Source organism: Capsicum annuum, chromosome 12 (assembly GCF_002878395.1).
Source record: "Capsicum annuum cultivar UCD-10X-F1 chromosome 12, UCD10Xv1.1, whole genome shotgun sequence".
Taxonomy (NCBI): Eukaryota; Viridiplantae; Streptophyta; class Magnoliopsida; order Solanales; family Solanaceae; genus Capsicum; species Capsicum annuum.
The window spans coordinates 203,796,344-203,816,585 of NC_061122.1; the positions used below are offsets into that span (position 1 = coordinate 203,796,344).

Genomic DNA, 20,242 nt, shown 5'->3' on the forward strand with positions numbered 1-20,242 from the left:
TATTTTTTATTTTAGCATATGTATTTTAATTTTTCTATATTGGATCTATACCTAATGTATTTTATTTTTCATTTAATGAAAAATTTTCTTTTAGTCAGACTTTGGCGTTTAAATTCTTTGTTTTCTTCTAATCTAATACATGTTGACATATCGACGGTTGGAGGCAATGTTGAATCCAGTAGAACTAGCAATTTTGGCTTTTGAGTTCTTTTAACATTTGGAACCGATTGGTCATCTGTTGGGTTTCAACAGATTATTCATCTGTTTCGACAGATTATCATCTGTTGGAGAAAAGCATTCCAGTTGTTTGTGCAATTGTTGAGAATAATTATGGTCTGCTGTATTATTTAAGTTCATGTTTTTTCTCATTTTATTGATGCACAAGTTATTTAAAAAAACATTTTATATATAATAAATGATAACATTAGGTTCACAACAATGAGTTAAATATATAAAAGTTCACAACAAACAAATAAACACACAACAACACAAGTTTCTACAATTACAACTATCATGGTGGATTATGATTCGGGCATGTAGTTCTTTTGTGGCCAACGCACTTACATATGAAGCACTTGTTTCTTCTTGATGAAAATGATTCTCCAACTCTACGCCTATTTTTATATGGATTTCTTCCCGGTTTGATAGTGCTCGGGTTAATATATAGAGGAGGTATTAATCTCTCCATAAGCTCTACTAGAACAACCCAAGATTCTTCGGAAGGCACCGTAGTAATATACCCACTATATGCCATTTCATATTTTTCCACCGAATAATATTGAGAGGAGTGCTCGTAAACTTCAGGTCCATATTTATGGTCGTATTGAGCTCGAAGGGCTGCCATAGCATGTGGACAAGGTATTTTGTCCAAGTCAAAAACTCTACACATACAAGATCTTGTTTGAAGATCGACTATGGCAGCATCACCATGACCGGTGATACAGAATTTGTAATCTGCTATTTTATGAAAGAATAACCTATTCACCAAACTGATGTTCGTTGATATTTTCTTTTCAATTTTGAGAACAAATCGAGTTGTTTTTTCTGGGCACTTGAACTGTACACGCCTTTTGTTAAAAAAATTGCTATATTTCTCGCTTATTTTTTCAAACATAGCCTTGATGGGAAATTCTCTTTCATCGCCAAACAATGAATTCACTGATTCAGCTATGTTTGATGTCATAATATTGTACCTATAGAAAAGAATCACTTAGTACGACATCAAACTAAACTTGTAAATCAAACAAGACATTAAATTCATAAGAATGTATCTATTTGCTGGACAGAATGCCCGGCTCCATGTCTTAAAACAGAAATGTGCAAGAAATTCTGCTACCTTGGGATTTACATCCGTTATTTGATTGAAATGGTCTAAAAACTCCTCTCTACTATATGCTTTAGCTGCTCTATAAAAAAAGGTGATGACTCTTTCGTTGTGATAGTTTTTTCGAATGTTCTCTCCAAGATGTCTGATGCAACAACCAAAGTAAGCTGAAGTGAAGAAAAGTGAACCTATCTTTGGAATACTTGGATACCTATCCGATATAAAACATAACTCTTCGATATCTTCAACGCAGCATCGCAGTTGTTCAAAGAAAATCCATAAAAGTCATCACATTCCTTGTCCGCTACACAAAAAGCGATAGAAAAGATGTGATTCTCCACATCCTGCGCCACCACCGCTAGCAAAACTCTATTATACCTGCTCTTCAAGAAGGTACCATCGACGGCTATGCCTTTTCTCAAATATAGAAAACATTGAATTCAAGCACCATAGGATACAAAAAAGTACTTGAACCTTCCGTTTTCATCCAGATGCAATGCCGTCTTACTTTCAGTATTTGTGGACTTAATCATGTAACGGTAAGCATCCAAGACTTCATACGCATGCTCGAGTGTCTCCCGAACCAGGTCCTTGGCAATCCCCATGGTCGTATATACTTTCCAATAACTGACCAGGACACCCAAATCCGTAAGAAGTTGATTGTCCATAAGCCTTGTTAAAGGACCTTTGCCATCGAGGAAATTACTCCTAAAATATTCACTGAGGACCTTTGCCGTGGCGTGAGGATTTTGGCCTGAGATGTGCTACGAACCACATGTGTGATACTTTTCATGTTTATGAATGACGAATCTGTCAGAACTTGCGTACTTCATCGCTCTCAACCACCATTTGCAGTTCGAATTAGTACATTTGAAGCAAAAGACACTGCTCGAATTAATCACCTTCTTTATTCTGAAATCTTCGTTCACGCAGGAAATAAACAAAGTGTTAGATTATTCATTCTTGTCCTTGAATGACATTCCAATAAAAAAGTTAATCCCGTTGTCTTGAAGATTTCCAGACTGTGTCGATTGAGAAGAACTGCACATCATATTAGTCGCATCAACGGGCGTAGTTGTTTGATCATCATCTGGAATATTCATGTCTAGATCATCCAACCTATCATCAAAGAAGTCTTATTTTTCTTCTTCTTCTTCTTCTTCTTCTTCTTCTTCTTCTTCTTCTTTTTCTTCTTCTTCTACGTTCTATTTCTCATTCTCTCTAGTCTTTTCAACCATGTACACCCTTAACACCAACCTGGTTGAATCACTTAGATAAGAACGCAACTGAACCTGATCGATTATCTTGAAAGGCAGTACCCTCTAATTTTTAAAGGAGCTGTGCATGTAGCTGATGGCGAATTCTTTCGGTTGACAATTCAGTCCACAAAAGCTGATGATTAAGTTCAAAAAATCATTATACAAAATATCACTTTTGACTATCATAGTTATCATCTCTAGTATTTTACCCTTCTTCCAAGGCCATATATATCGATTGCTCTTCTCGACCCAATGACCATGACAATCCACCCCTATTGTTATTAATCCCTTCATTAGTGGTACATAAATAAAGTCATTTGTTAAAAAAATTTGATAATGATTTTATAGTGCCGTGAATGAATCCCAACAGATGTGTTATTTGTTGCAACAAGTAAGTGATGAGTTGCAACAAATTCTTACCTGTTGGGATTTATGTTACGGGTCTGAATATCTGTCACAACAGATGATTTATCTGTTTAAACAGATGGATTTTATGTTGGATTCATGATTGGGTTCTATCCATTGTTGGAAAACAACAACACAATAGCAGTTACCCAGTTGACAAATTCAACTAAAAATCATAATTTGACTTACCAACGCCTCCTATGAAGTAATGCGAAAGTGGAAAGTAATGTTAGAAACAAAATTTGACCTAAGAAATTGGTCAAATAGCAACAGTAGCGGTAACAACAACAACAACAAATGGTCAACAAGAACAAGATGAAGATAATAATAAAGTAGAAAATGATTATAATGAAGCAGAAAATGATGAATGAAGCAGTAGCAACAATGAACAACAAAAATCTCTAAGAGAGAGAAATCAACCAAAGGTGAGAAGAGAGAGAAAGATGCCTTTTTTTCCCTCCGTTTTCCATTATATAGGCTAACATTTGGATCAAAGTGTAAATTTAAAAACTTGTGGGTTATTTTCAAACTTCCCCAACTTTCTTAATCCATAATAAAGTAATTGTCACCTCCACCTAATAATTAAGACTTGTGTCACCTACACCTCATTTTAAAACTCTTTTATCACCTGTGGCCCAAACCCCCAAGTTTTATCACAATAATATATTTGTCGATCTAATTAAATTGAATTTTTAATCATTTGATTTGATTTGATACAATCTTACCGAGTCTTACAAGTAAATTTGAAATATAATTTAAATAGATCAGTGATTATAATGTAATTATTTTTAATCAATTAACTGTATCCTATTTAAATAAAATTTTACTGCGTTTAAACTTAAGTTTTATCTTGATTAAATATTTTGATAATCGTTATGACTCCCAAACATTATTTATTGGAATAATACTTTTATCGTCTATTATTAAATTAAATTAATTAATAATTACTACAAATGTAATTATTGTTAGTTGAACAAGGATTAAAACTGAACATAAAAATTATAAAAGCGTATCTATACAATAATTTATATCTAAATAAATGGACAATTAAGTTTAATTTCTTTTAATCAACTAATTATATTAATTTTAAAAAAAATAATTTCACTGTGTTACATTATGTTTGTTCGATAATAATATCTTTAGTGCAATGGTATCGATAGAAGTTCAGTATTTTAAAATGAAATCTATGTAAGAAATTATAGTCAATTTTTGGATGAAAGAGAACCTCTTTATAAAGAGAAAAATGAATAAATTAAATTTCATTTTTTGGACTTAATTATCGATTAGAAGATTTAGCTTGTATTAATTATTATTGATTTAATACCAATAATGAGCTATTTCGGTATCTTAAGCATACATATATGTATATCCACGATTAAAATTAATTGATAGTCTTATCTCACATATAGAGTATTTGAAGTATCATTAGAGTTGTCGACGATTGAATTTAATTTTATAGCTTGTAAATTTTAAATGTAATTTTTAAAAATAAGTAATTATACTAACTTTGATTAACTAATTATATCAAATCTAAACAAAATTTTACTAAGTCTCACACAAGCTTATCCTAATCAAGTGCTATGAGAATTAGTATTTATTATGTGTCTCAAATCAATTTCATAAAATCACTATTATAGCTATTATATGTCCTTTAATTTGTTATTTTCTAATAGTACACAAAAATTGTGGTCAAATAATTTTCGTGTTCTAAATTTTAAGGATAGAATATTTTTAAAATATAGATAGAAAAGATTTGAAATGAAAAAAAAATTATTTGAATTATCATGAGAAAAATTATAGCATAATTAAAATTGTACAACTGGATTCATAAAAAAATAATTAACTTTTTGTGTTGGAAATTTCGATAATTGCTTATTTTATGTAATATTAAACTACGAATCAGATTTCAACAAAAATAAAAAAACTAAAAGTTATTCAAAATATTGATAGGTTTTAAGATATATCTATACCTCCGATTTATCTATATAAAATAAAGAGATATAAAATTTAAAATTAAAGATTAAAAAAATAAGAATTATTTATATGATAAACCGCATAATTAAGTAGATATGATACATAAATATATAATGTTAAATTAAAAATTTCAGATAATACTACTTTGGTCACACTGATTTTGGATATATGAGAATATAATTAATTAATTTTATATTATTATTTTTATCCTAGACTATTCTTTTCAAGCAGTAAGTACTATGCAATCATATTTATGAAAATTATGTTATTTTGTCCATTCTCATGTATTGGGATAGTTTTCAATGTATTGGGAAAGAGTAATAAAATAAGTAATGAAAAATTTTAAATTTAAGATGGAAGGGGCAAAAATGTCCAAAAGAAAACTAATTTATAGTGTGAATAGAATTTATTTCTATTATAGCTAAATTTTATGGCCAAAAAGATTTTTTATTAAATTATTTATACTTATGTATCAAAGCTTTGGTGGATAGGATCATCTGATATTTGTACAAGTGAACAGTAATAAATATCTCTCATATTGATCGAGTAATGTCCAAGTTAGTCAAGTTTATCAAAAGGTTTCAAGAAAGAAAAATGACTCTAGGAATAAACTCAATAAGGTCCAACGAGTTAACATCTAAAATTCTAAACAACCCCTTTTTGCTCTTTTAATATATTTATTCTAATCAAATTTTGACGGGGGAATAATTCTTTTAATAGAGCTAGTTGATATAGAACTTAGGTTTTGTCATTAGAGGTGGGATTGGGAACGTAAACCCTATTTCCATTCTGCTTTTTTCTCTGGTCTTTGTCAGTTAAATCTTGATTAGTAGTATTATAATATGATTGATTGTACATAACACGTCCTTGTAATTACAACTCATCAGTCTAACAAAACACCAAAATTAACCCTGTTTTAGGTATTTAATTAATGTTTCATTAAACACTAGTAGCATGTGTTATTAGCTCAAAGCACAGTGAATGTATATATAGTTTATAATATCAAATCAGCTGCCAAGTAAATGTATATTTATCTGTGTAAGATCATGTCAATTTAATTAGAATTCAAGTTTGATATTAATCAGTATTTCTTCTATGTCATATTAGTTGACTTGTTTTAATCAAGTGGGGCGGTTTGACGCCAGTGGATGCGTGGGAGATAGGGGAGAGGCTGGCGGGAATGGGGGTGTGGGAGTGTAGGGGGGATGTGGATAATATGTGGGACAGGGCGGCAACGTGCATCAGGGAGAATGCAAGGGAGGTGTTGGGTGTTTCTAGGGGCCGGGCCGGACATCATCGGGGGGGATTGGTGGTGGAATGAAGAGGTGGGGAAGAAAGTGGAGACCAAGAAAGAGGCGTATGCTAAGTTGGTGGAAAGTAAGGACGAGGAAGAGAAGCGGGTAAACAGGAAAGAGTACAAGCTAGCGAGGAAGGAGGCGAAGTCAGCGGTCACGGCAGCTAAGACGGCCGCTTTTGAGAGCTTGTATGCAGGGTTACAGGGGAAAGGAGGGGAGAAAAAGTTGTTCCGACTCGCTAAAGCTAGGGAGAGGAAGGGTCGTGACCTCGATCAGGTGAGGTGCATTAAAGGGGAGGACGGTAGAGTGTTGGTGGAGGACGGCCACATAAAGAAGAGATGGCAGTTGTACTTCCATAGGCTCTTGAATGACGAGGGGGACAGAGCTATTGTGTTAGGGGAACTGGAGCACTCAGGGGAGTGTCGGGATTTTAGCTATTGTAGACGTTTTAAGGTAGACGAGGTTAGACAGGCAGTCCGCAGGATGCGAAGGGGTAGGGCGACGGGGCCGGATGAGATACCGGTGGAGTTTTGGAAGTTCGTTGGAGAGGCTGGTGTAAGGTGGTTGACTGCATTGTTCAATGAGATTTTCAGGACGGCAAAGATGCCCGAGGCGTGGAGGTGGAGTACCATGATCCCTCTCTATAAGAATAAGGGGGACATTCAGTGTTGCAATAACTATAGGGGGATTAAGCTACTGAGTCACTCTATGAAGATCTGGGAGAGAGTGGTCGAGGTGAGGCTGAGACGGTTAGTGTCTATTTCGGAAAACCAGTTCGGATTATGCCCGGCCGCTCGACGACGGAGGCAATCCACCTGGTACGGAGGTTGGTGGAGCAGTATAGGGAGAGGAAGAAGGATCTGCACATAGTGTTCATCGACCTGGAAAAGGCGTACGACAAAGTCCCCAGGGAAGTGCTTTGGAGATGCTTGGAGGTGAGTGGAGTACCGCAGGAATATATCAGAGTAATTAAGGATATGTATGACGGAGCGAAAACCCAGGTGAGGACGGGGGGGAGACTCAGAGCATTTCACTGTCCTGACAGGATTGCATCAGGGATCTACGCTTAGCCCCTTTTTGTTTGCGTTAGTAATGGATGTGTTGACGCGGCGTATCCAAGGGGAGGTGCCGTGGTGTATGCTTTTTGCAGACGATGTAGTCCTGATAGATGAGACTCGAGGGGGTGTGAATGACAAATTAGAGTTGTGGAGGCAAACTCTGGAGTCTAAAGGGTTCAGGGTGAGCAGAACCAAGACAGAGTATGTGGAATGTAAGTTTAATGACGTGAGGCGGGAGAATGAGGTAGTAGTGAGGCTAGAAGCACAGGAGGTAGGGAAGAGGGATAAGTTCAAGTATCTCGGGTCCGTGATCCAGAGTAACGGTGAGATTGACGAGGATGTCTCGCACCGTATTGGGGCGGGATGGATGAAGTGGAAACTCGCATCGGGGGTGCTGTGTGATAAGAAGGTGCCGCCCAAGCTTAAAGGCAAATTCTATAGGGTGGTAGTCCGTCCGGCCTTGCTGTATGGAGCGGAGTGTTGGCCAGTTAAGAACTCCCACATCCAAAGAATGAAGGTGGCAGAAATGCGGATGTTGCGCTGGATGTGTGGACTGACCCGAGGGGATAGAGTTCGGAATGAGACTATCCGGGAGAAGGTTGGTGTGACTTCAGTGGAGTGTAAGATGCGGGAAGCACGATTGAGATGGTTCGGACACGTGAAGAGGAGGGGCACGGATGCCCCGGTCCGTAGGTGTGAGAGGCTAGCGTTGGATGGTTTTAGACGGGGTAGGGGTAGACCGAAGAAGTACTGGGGTGAGGTGATTAGGCGGGACATGGAACAGTTACAGCTCACCGAGGACATGACCCTAGATAGGAAGGTTTGGAAGATGCGTATTACGGCAGAGGATTAGGGCCAGTTCGGGTCGCTAGTGTAGGGAATTAATTGGTGGGGGCGTATTCCTGTTATGACTCCGTATTCAATGCTCCGTGTTCCGTGTTCCACGAATATGTGTGCTTTCCTCTGCTTTATATTCCTGCATTCCTGCTTGACTCTGTTTTATATTCCTTATGGGTGCCGTATCTATGTTATGTCATCTGCTTCTGTGCTGTACTATGTGTTTGTGTGATATCTCGTGACTTGAGCCGGGGGTCTTTCGGAAACAGCCTTTCTACTTCATCAGAGGTAGAGGTATGGACTGCGTACATCTTACCCCCCAGACCCCACGAAGTGGGAATACACTGGGTTTGTTGTTGTTGTTGTTGTTGTTGTCAATTTGATTAATATTCAAAGCTATTCAAAACCATACGAAGGTCAAAGCACCCAAGGTTTTTATCCTATAAAATATTATGTAAATTGATATGCACCAATTAGCGAAACAGACCTTAACTAATATTTGATGTGTGCGCTATTCTCCCTCTTTTATTTAAATATTATGTCACGTGATACTCGTTGTGGAAAAATAACTCCATCGTTAAAAAGTTAATTAAATCATTACTAGGTTAAAAATTAAAGTTAAAGGTAAAAAAAATATTATTGATGTAAACTAATATGTTCTCCATCACATTCGACATCTACTTCTCCACCATCTTCTTAGTTGTGGTTTTGTCGCAGCAGTGACATTGATATCTCCGACTTCTTGTCCATACTATTAAGCTACAACTTCATCATGGTTTCAAAAACATTAAGAATTAGGTTTAGCTATATCACAAACTTATATTTTTATGATTTTGATTTGTATTTACTTGAATAATGTTATAAATCTTCATCAAAATGCATATTTTTTTATAATTGAACAAAAAGCGAGTTTGAATAGATATACGTAGTCGCGGAGCATTTCGAGCCTTTGCTTTATCGATCATTCATATTCATTCGCCATTAGCTAATAGAGTCGTTACATATGTCACTTAGTCAAAGATGTTTACAGCTATATGTGCCTAAAAGCGTTTGTGGACAAATATTTAATCTAGTCAATGAGAGTTTTTACTTTTTTCAGTTTTTAAATTTTTTAAGCATCCACTATCGTTAAATCCTAGGTCCGCCATTAGCTAGTAGAGTCGATACATATGTCACTTCGTCAAAGATGTTTACAGCTATACGTACCTAAAAGCATTTGTGGACAAATATTTAATCTAGTCAATGTGAATATTTAACTAACCATAGTTTAGGAGTATTTTGACCCTTCAATCTTTCATATATAATTTAGAAAATATCTTAATTATTGTAAATAATGCATTTGGTGGATGTTCATATACTATACTATTGTAACTTCACATACTACACATTCTACGCATACTATTGTAGGATGTAAAGTTTATGTATTTTCACATAATACACTTATTTCACATACTCTTACCTATAAAAGGCACTGTATGCTACATTGTAAGACACACCAAAGTAGAAGAAAATAAAATCTTCTCTTACATCTATAGGTCTCTCTCCCATCCCCTTTTGTTTTAGTATATTTCAGAATATTTATTTACAACACGTTATCAGCACGAATCTACTCTTTTTCAAGTTCTCAATCCGTCAGGTATAATCAACTTACTTGTCTTGAATATTGTAGTTTGTTATTTTTATTTTATCAAAGTTTTATTTTTAACGTTAAAGTTACACATGAAATTTTTTTTTTATGTTATTGTATTGTTGTCTAACTTCATTATTTTTATGATAGTTTTCATCATGTCAAACTTGTCGAAGCCTTGATTTTGTAGCACTTGACATCTCCGGAAAAAATTACTTGTCATGGGTTCTCGATGCTGAGATTAACCTAGCTGCTAAGGGTCTTAGTGCTACTATTACCCCGGATAATGCAGCATCGAGTCAGGACAAGGTCAAGGCTACGATTTTCCTTCGTCATCATCTAGATGAAGGACTGAAGGTTGAATACCTTACTGTGAAAGGTCCGCTTGAATTGTCGATTGATTTGAAGGGAAGGTATGACTACCTAAAGGCCATGGTACTGCCTAGAGCTCGTTATGAGTGGATGCACTTACAGTTTCAAGACTTTAAAATCATTGTTGAATATAATTCTGTTGTATTTAGGATTGTTTCCCAATTGAAATTATGTGGTAAAACTATAAATGATGAGGACATGATGGAAAAATTACTAACTACTTTTCATGCCTCAAATGTGATATTGCAGCAGCAATACCGTGAAAAGGGCTTTCAGAAGTATTCTGAATTGATCTCATGCCTTCTAGTGGCTGAGCAACATAATGCCCTTTTGATGAAAAATCATGAAGCCCATCCCACTAGAGTTGCTCCACTACTGGAAGAAAATGGGGTACAAGCACATGGTCAGTCTGAAAGCCGACAAGATCGGAGTCATAATAATATGCGTGGACGTGATAATGGCAGGGGATGATATAATAATCGTGGTGGTGGTGGTAACCAAAGAGGGGAGAACCAAATAGGTCACCAAACAATCCTTCAAGAGGTAATTGTCATCGTTATGGCATGAAAGGCCACTGAAAGAATGAATGTCGGGCGCCTACGCATTTTGCTAGGCATCAAGAATTTTTCAAAAGAAAGAGAAATGAAGGTGGGACCTCTTCTAATGCCCGAATGGAGTTACATTTGACTTTTAAAAATGATGATGAGGCAGGACCTTCACAAAAATATGATGACAATGTTGAGGCAAACTTGATCTTGAAAGATGATGATTTTGATGACCTTGATGATATAACTCATTTGGAAGCTGAAGACTTCTTTGGAAACCAAAACTAAATCTTGATCAAGTTATTGGAGAAATAAATATGTTCTTTTATTATGTTGTTTTTAGCATATTTTTCCATTACGTCATTTTTACATTTCAAGAGAAAATAATAAGTATTTAAGTTTTATTGTAAGATTGTGAGATTTCACTTTTCTTATCATGTATTTTTATTTTGTGAAGATAGTAAAATTTTCTCAATCTTCAACTGGATCCAAGATGAGTAATGGAGATATGTGTCTTCTTGATAGTGCTACAACTCACACTATATTAAGAGAAAATAAATATTTCTCTAATTTGATTATGAATATGGCCCATGTTAATACAATATCTGGTAGTACAAAGTTAATTGAGGGCTCTGAAAGAGAGACTTTATTACTACCTGGAGGAACAATATTGGCCATTGATAATGCATTATATTGTAGTAAGTCTCAAAGAAACTTGTTAAGTTTCAAGGTTATTTGCCAAAATGGCTATCACATTGAGACTACAAATGAAGGAAAGATTGAATATCTTTATATTACTACAATAAAAGATGAAAAAAAAATTGTGAATGAAAAACTATCTGCACTTTCTTCTGGATTGTATCATACAAGAATTTGTATGGTTGAATCATATGCTATAGTAAATAAAAAGTTTACAGATCATAATGATTTTATCATTTGGCATGACCGGTTAGGCCATCCCGATTTTAATATAATGCGCAGAATTATTGAGAATTCACATGGACATACTTTGAAGAATCCAAATATTCTTTAATCAAAGGAATACTCTTGTGTTGCTTGTTCTCAAGAAAAGTTAATTATTAAGCCATCAGTAGCTAAGGTTGGGATTGAATCCCCTGCATTTCTGGAACGTATACAGGATGATATATGTGGACCAATTCACCCTTCTTATGGAACTTTCAACTATTATATGATCTTGATAGATGCATTTACAAGATGGTCACATGTGTGCTTATTATCAACTCGCAATATGTCTTTTGAGAGATTTTTGGCTCAAATAATAAGGTTCAGAGTACAATTTTCAGATTATGTAATAAAGATATTTGTCTTGATAATGTTGGTGAGTTTACATCTCAATCCTTTAATGATTATTGTATGTCAACTGGAATAAAAGTTGAACATCCGATTGCTCATGTTCACACTCAAAATGGTCTAGCAGAATCATTGATCAAACGTCTTCAATTGATAGCTGGACTGATGTTAATGAGGACAAAACTTCCTGTTTCAACATAGGGGTATGCTATTTTGAAATACAGCAACACTTGTGCGCATAAGGCCAACCAGCTATCATAAATTCTCTCCATTACAGTTGGTTTTTGGTCAAGAACTAAATATCTCCCGTCTTAGAATTTTTGAATATACGGTATATGTTCCAATTGCTCCACCACAATGCACAAAGATAAAACCCCAAAGAAGGTTGGGAATATATGTTGGGTATGAATCTCCTTCCATTATAAAATATTTGGAACCTATGACAGAAAATTTATTTATGGCAAGATTTGCCGATTGTTATTTTAATGAATCAGTATACCCAATATTAAAGGGATAATATAAGCAGCTGAAACATGAGATAGATTGGGATACGTTATCACTATCTCATTTGGATCCTCGAATAAATCAATGTGAGCAAGAGGTTCAAAAGATGATTTACTTGCAAAATATTGCAAATCAGCTACCAGATGTATTTACTAACCTTCCAAGGGTTAATAAATCTTATATTCCAGCTGCGAATGCTCCTGTTCGAGTTGATATCCCGATAGGACAAGTGGTCAATGCAAATGAGTCTAAGCCACGTTTGAAATGTGGTAGACTGATTTGTTCCAAGGATAAAAATTCTCAAAAAAAAAAGAAATAAATGAGCAAAATGATCACGATATGATAGCAGTTGCTCAAAAAGAGCCTTAAGATCTAACAAATAATAAGACCACTGAGGAGGTTAAAGTTCCTGAAACTAATGAGGATAAATAAATCTCAATAAGTTATGTCTCGACGAGAAATAAGCGGAATCGAAATAATATTATGGTTGACAATATTTTTGCTTACAATGTTGCTACTGAAATAATGGAACAAGATGAGGATTTGGAATCAAAATCTGTCAATGAATGTAGACAGAGAAATGATTGGCCAAATTAGAAGGATGCATTTCAAGTGGAATTGACTTTACTTGAAAAACGTGAAGTTTTTGGACAAATAGTTCAAACACATGAAAGTGTCAATCCAGCGGGGTACAAATGGATTTTTGTGCAAAAGCGAAATAAAAAAGGTGAAGTCGTAAGATATAAAGCACAACTTGTGGCACAAGGTTTTTTGCAAAGGTCTGGCATTGACTATGCGGTGACATATTCTCTTGTGGTGGATGAAATTACCTTCAGATATATAATAGATCTGGCAGTTCATGAAAATATTGATATGTGCCTAATGGATGTTGTCACGACCTATTTATATGGCTCATTAGACAGCAATATTTTTATGAAAATTCCATAGGCCTTCAAAGTACATAAAGCATATAAAAATTCGCAAGAAACTTGCTCAATAAAGATTCAGAAATTCTTATATGGATTGAAACAATCAGGACGGATATGGTATAATTGTCTTAGCAAATATTTGCTGAAAGAAGGGTACAAAAATGATCCTATTTGCCCTTGTGTTTTTATAAGAAGGTCTGGATATAAATTTGCTATAGTAGCTGGTTTATATTGATGACTTGAATATCATTGGTACTCCCAAAGAGCTTTCAAAAGTTGTTGAGTGTTTGAAGAAAGAATTTGAAATGAAAGATCTGGGAAAGACAAAAAATTTTCTCGGTCTACAATTGAGCATTTGACAAATAAAATTTTTGTCCATCAATCAATATACACTGAAAAGATTTTAAAGCAATTTTACATGGATAAATTATATCCATTGAGTACCCCAATGGTTGTGAGATCGCTTGATATAAACAAAGATTCATTTCTACCTCAAGAAAATAATGAAAAGCTTCTTGGTGATGAAACTCCATATCTTAGTGCAATCGGGGCACTAATGTATCTTGCCAATAATACTTGACCAAATAATTATTTTGCGGTAAGTTTATTGGCAAGATTCAACTCTTTTCCAACTAAAATACATTGGAATGGTGTCAAGCATATATTCAGATATCTTCAGGAAACCATTGAATTGGGATTATTTTATTCAAATGAATCCAAGTTAGAAATGATTGGTTATGCAGATGTCGGATACTTATCTGATCCACATAAGGCTTGATCTCAAATGGGTTATTTATTTATATATGGTGGCACAGCTATATCACGGCGTTCAATGAAGCAAACATTAGCTGCAACTTCTTCAAATCATGCAGAAATAGTTGCTATTTATGAAGCGAGGCGAGAGTATGTTTGGTTGAGATCAATGACTCAACATATTCAGGAAATGTGTGGATTTTCTTTGAATAAGGATATTCCAACTACATTGTATGAAGATAATGCTGCATATATAGCTCAGTTGAAGGGAGGTTACATCAAAGGAGATAAAACAAAACACATTTCACCAAAATTCTTTTTCACTCATGATCTTGAGAACAAAGGTGAAATAGATGTTCAAAAAAAATCATTCAAGCAATAATCTAGCAGGTATGTTCACTAAAACATTGCCAACATCAACCTTTGAGAAGTTGAGATACAAGATTGGGATGCCTCTTCTCCTAGTTATTAAGTGATGTTTTTGTTAGGGGGAGTACATACGCGTTGCACTCTTTTTTCCTTAACCAAGGTTTTATCCCACTAGATTTTCCTGGTGAGGTTTTTAATGAGGCAGCAAACAAGGCGTATTACAAACCGCTATTGTACATCTTATTTCTTTAGAATTTTTCTTTTACATGAACATCCAAGGAGGAGTATTGTAAATAATGTATTTGATGGATGTTCATATACTACACTATTGTAACTTCACATACTACATATTCTACACATACTATTGTAGGATGTAAATTTTATTTATTTTCACATGGTACACTTATTTCACAAACTCTTACCTATAAAAGGCATTGTATGCTACATTGTAAGACACACCAAAGTAGAAGAAAATAAAATCTTCTCTTATATCTATAGGTCTCTCTCCCTTCCCCTTTTGTTTTAGTATATTTTATAATATTTATTTACAACATTAATAAGAATAGATTGAAGAGTACACGAATATTGGGCTCTTGGCTTGGCCTGATCAATAAAACATAAGCCTCCGACGCATCACTCGACCAAAAGCATTTATTGGCCCAACTGAAGAAGTTTCCTATAATTCTTGTGGCTGTGAAATGGAATAGTGGCATGTAAGGATGAACTGGCGTAAGTTGATTTGATAGTTTGAGACATGCCCGAGTAGAGGCTTTTTGGAAAAAATTGTAAGGGATTGACTCAAAGAGAGAAATATCAGCAAGGACATATCTTATTTGGGCCTATTTTGGTTCAAATCGAAAAACTAAAAAATTGAATCAAAATTTTATTTTGTTTCAGTTTTTCTATTTTTCGGATTGATTTGGATTTCAAATTTTAAAAATTCGGTTAAACGGTTTGGTTTTCGAATTTTCAAAAAAAAATCGAATAAACCGAAATTAAATAAATAATATATATATATATATAAAAAAAATAAATATATAAATTATAATCATTTAGTAGTGAAGGCTGTAGCGACGCTCAGGCTCAGCCATCGTCATCATCAGTACTCAGTTCATTTAAAATTTTGACTATCGCCAATTCGTCACCGTCGTTGGTAGTCGCTGTCGAGTGCCACTAATGCCGTCACGTCAACGTCTATGACTGTGACTGCTGTGTGGATTGTTTTTATGATAATTCAACAATTTTGTGGATTGTTTATTCAAACTTATGCATAATGTTGTTATATATTATGTTAAACTTATGGTTATTTCACGTGTGTTGAATTAATTATATTTGGGATGAAAAATAGGTTTAAAAAATCATATTTTTTAGAAAAATCACCAAATTTAAATGCTCACTACTTTAATCTTCAAAACCAAAATAAAAATCCAAAATAACCGAATCGAATTTGTAAAAATCGAACCAAATCGAATTTATTTCGGTTTGGTTATGATTGTCATTTTCATCAATCCAAAAATCGAAAAACTGAACCGATATTAAACAATCAATCCGAACTAACCGAATGCCCACCCCTATACCTAATGTAATCATTAAAAGAGTTGTGTTTAATGATAGATTATTCTGTCAATAATTTTTATGTCTTCTTTTATATTTATTTTTTACTAGTTTAGTATACGTGTGTTGAAGGTGTGTCTCATGTCAAATAATATAAAATTATATATAAATCTGTGTGAACTAAACTTTACCTGAGTCAAAATCTTTTGAAAATAATCTTTTTGTCTCCGTAAGATAGCTTTCTTTTGATTAGTGACTTCTTGAGATTTTTCTTTAAGAGATGCACTCTAAAATTGCATGAGAATCATATGAAGATGGGACCTTACTTCTGGAGAAATTACTTCTTCAATTTTTAGACCTAATTCTTATATGGTAATGCATATTAACAATAATACACATGATAAGTTGAATATTTTAAGAGCTATATTTTATATTTTTTTTCATATATTTTAGGAATTCTTTATTTAATAAAGGAAAAACGCGAAAAGAAAATTTTGTCTATTGAAATATATTTTAATGAAGGGCAAAAAGTTCAAATCACTTTTTTAAGGGCCTTCAGACTTTTAATATATTATAAATATAGATAGATTATAGATATACATATCAATTGAACAAATTATATCACTACTAAAAAAAAAAGGATTTAGGGATGGATAAAAGTTGTAGCTAAATAGAAAAATTCATCGCTAATCTTATTTAGCAACGTATTCTTGCTAATCATTAATCATTGCTTCCTAAGAATAGTATAATTATCAATTTCACCATAAAAAATATCTTGAACTCTCTAGGAATAAATATTTATCAAAAAGAGGCCCGAGGAGGGGCGCTGCTCTCAGCCAATTAGATTTTTTTATTATTCAGCGCCAATTTATAATTAAATAAAGTTAGAATAAAATTCTTATTGTTTAACTATAAAATTTATCTGGCGCTAATTTCATATTTTCTAATAGTGGGAACATGTATTGTTCCAAAAGAAAAAGAAGTCATTTTGTCATGATTTCCTTCTAGTAGCCCTGTTCACCTATTGTCCAGAACAACGTGTCCTTGTTCACGTTATAGTGAATTAGTGACTGAACACAATATCTTTCTCCTAATGATATCATTAATGATAGTTGACACAGTAATAAAAGGAAATAAGGAATAATTTCTCCCATTACTTTTCGTACTTATATGATAAGTTGTAGATGTTTTTACTTTATTAAATCGACCCTATTTTTTCTTACTTTAGTCCCATTCTCAATGTTGTTTATCAAGGATTTCTTGATTTTAGAGAATAAGAGATTTATGTGATGTAATGGAACATCACTTTAAAATCAACTAAATTACGCTATTGATCAACGGATAGTGAATTCCTTTTATAATAATTGGCAGTATCAAACAAAATATTCACTTTGTTGGACTTTTTATTAAACCAAAGAGATATGATTATAAATTTTATAAAATTCATTGATCTTTTGGTAGATATAAAAAAGAACAGACATGCTGAAGCACAGTGCACTTCGGTATCACGATCATTGACGGAATGTTGAATTTTTTTGTAAGTAAGAGATTTACAAAAAAAAAACTAATTGAGGGAATTATGAATAATTTTTTGACTTTAAGTTTAGCAATGAATCTATTTTACCACACAAGTTATCCGCACCCCCTACAATTGGTATCAGAGCCTATGCTGTTTAAAGTTACGGAAGTAGTATATAATTTAAACTTTAATTTATTAGTTTAAAGTTACGGAAGTAGTATATATTTGGATTTATTTGATTGATTTATTAATTATGATTTATTTGATAAAAATATTATTTAGATGAATAACGTACAAAAATTATCAAAATATAAAGAATTAAAGCAAATACTATCTAAAAAACGTAAAGAATTAAAAATAAGGATAGAAAGACTACAGTATAACATAATTGTTAGAGTTAGCAAAAACTCAATAAATGCATAAAAAGAAGAAATATCAAATTTAGAATCAACAATAGATATTCTAGAATATATATATCAACATAACTTATATACATTTAAATAAAATGAACAAAGACGAATTTATAATAGATGAAAAAATATATGAAAACCATGAAGGATTAAAAATAAAAATAGTATTTTCTAATCTAGGAAGAAGATATAAGAAAATAGGTGAACACTTATATTTAATGTTAGAAAAAGAAGAATTAAAATTAGAAGATAAATTGACAGCTATGGTAAGAATAGAAAAAGAAAATGAAGAAATAGATAGAAAAAGGGAAGTAGAAAAAATAAAACAACAAACTACAGAGGAAATACGAAAAATAGAAGAAACTAAAAATAGTAGGATTACTGAATTAGAAAAAGAACTACAAATGCTAAAAGATTTGTATGAAAAAAGACAAATAAAAAAAAGAAAAATATAAAGAACAAAAATTATTAAATGAGATAAATCAATTTAAAGAAAAATTAGAAATAAATACAATAGATATTGAAGAAACAGATAATTATGATTCAGAAGATAGTGAAACATATACTGAAATCTTAAAAAATAAAAAAAATTTAGAAATCAATGAAAAACAAGAAGTAATTAATGAAGAAAACTTAGAAAATAGAAACACAGAAATAAATACTCTTGATAAAAAAGATGATGAAAATATAATACCTACAACATCAGAAATAAGAAAACCTATATATTATAAGAATAAGTTTAAAAGATATAATCTAAAGGATGAATATGATAAATGGACAATAAAATAAATAGTTAATAAAAATTATAACCTTTTAGACTTCGATTGTGTAATAGATATAGAAAAATAATACTATTATGGATAGGATATATGACAAAATAATTATTAAATAATAATATAAATGTAATAGATGCACCAAAATATATAGAAAGAACACTAATAGGAACAGTGAAATTATGGTTTTCAAATCTAACTGAAAATAGTAAAAGGGTATTAAGAACTGACAAACCTACAGAAGAAACATCATCAACAACTACAACTAAATTAACACCTATAGAATTATTAAAAAAATATGAAATAGCTATAAAAGACGAATTTAGCAGCATGACAACAACAGAAGAAGAACAAATAAAGAGAAAGATATAAATAAGAATTTAATGTTAAAATTAGCAATATGTAATATGTGTTACATAGATGAATATACTTGTGTATTTAAAGAATATTATTATAAAGGAACATATAATACAGAAGAAAGTAAAGAAATAATAAAATTATATTTTAGTAAATTACCTGAACCATTTAGTTCAAAAATAATAAAAAGTTGGGATGAAGCAAAAATAGTAGATACTCTAGGAGAAAGTATAAAATTTTTACAACAATGGTATAGAAACCTATGTGAAAAATATAGAGAAGAAATAGAAATGAAAAAAGCATTAATAAGAAATTTAGCATGTTGCAAAGATAAAATAGCACCTCCATTTGGATGCGAAGAAAGATATTATAAGAAAAGAAAAAGACATAAGAAATATAAGAAATACAAAAAATCAAACTATAAATATAAGAAACCAAGAAAAAGATATTATGTAAAAAATTATAAACATAAAAGACCATATAGGAAAAAGAAATCTATAAAAGAATGTACTTGTTATAATTGCGGAAAATTAGGACATTTAGCTAGAGATTGTAAATTACCTAAAACCCCAAAAAATAAATAAATATCAGAAATAAAAATAAAAAATACAGAATATATGCAGATATATTATATAGATTACGAATTAAAAAGTGAAGATAGTATATATGAAATTTCAGAGAATGAAACAGATAATAAAATAGATAGTGAATTAGATGAATTAAATGACTGAATAAGATATAAGAATAAACCAAATAACTGAAGAAGATATAAAAATAATAACAAAGGAAGAATATTTAAATGAAAAAGGGATAGATCAAAAAATAATATTTGATAGTCATATATTTGATGAAATAAAAGGAAAAGAATTAGATTTAAGTGTAGAAAAAATATTTAAAATACCAACAATAAAAAACATATTTAGTAGAAGAAAAGAAGAATACTACGTAGTAAGTAAAAAAGAATATGTAATAGATTGTAGATATGTAAAAGAAAGAGCTAGTATACCACTAGTAACAAAAAGAATAATTAATAAAGAAATAAACGATATAAAAAGTAAAGACCCAAT

The 20,242-nt window shown here is 32.4% G+C and overlaps 1 pseudogene; it reads left to right on the forward strand.

Annotated features, from left to right (window-relative positions):
* Nucleotides 1-6,686: 6,686 nt before the first annotated feature.
* Nucleotides 6,687-10,622, forward strand: LOC107848966 (annotated as a pseudogene).
* Nucleotides 10,623-20,242: the final 9,620 nt, after the last annotated feature.